The following is a 259-nucleotide window of genomic DNA, read 5'->3' as shown; positions in this document are numbered from 1 at the left end:
GAATGAGCGGGGTCAGAAGGCGGGTGACAGGTCAGAGCCCCGCAACCAGGCAGGACACGGGGGGCCGAGTGGCCCGCGATAGGAGGGCGCTGCACCGTCCCCGCCCGCGAGCAAAATCCAATACCAGACACAGAGCAGTCGCTCCCGCGAGACGACGGCGCCCGGGGACCAGCTTTGCACAACACGCAGGAGCAAGAGGCCGAACAGAGGCGCTGGGGAGGCCGAGGGCCTGTCCGGCCTGAGCGCCGTGGGTGGCGTC

The 259-nt window shown here is 69.9% G+C and overlaps 2 protein-coding genes across 2 annotated transcripts in view; one reads left to right on the top strand and one right to left on the bottom strand.

The window, feature by feature from the left end:
• OTUD7A (OTU deubiquitinase 7A) overlaps positions 1 to 259 on the bottom strand; it is a gene marked incomplete at its 3' end in the record, with an annotated part of 77,451 nt that overhangs the window by 46,941 nt on the left and 30,251 nt on the right. The gene's annotated exons all lie outside the window — the stretch shown is intronic.
• Positions 1 to 259, top strand: part of LOC102246452 (neuronal acetylcholine receptor subunit alpha-7) — a 39,579-nt gene that overhangs the window by 15,342 nt on the left and 23,978 nt on the right. The window lies entirely within an intron of this gene.

This window comes from Myotis brandtii, unplaced genomic scaffold, assembly GCF_000412655.1.
Source record: "Myotis brandtii unplaced genomic scaffold, ASM41265v1 scaffold329, whole genome shotgun sequence".
Lineage (NCBI taxonomy): Eukaryota > Metazoa > Chordata > Mammalia > Chiroptera > Vespertilionidae > Myotis > Myotis brandtii.
Note: the sequence above shows the minus strand (reverse complement) of the source record. Positions and strands in the feature narration are given on the sequence as shown.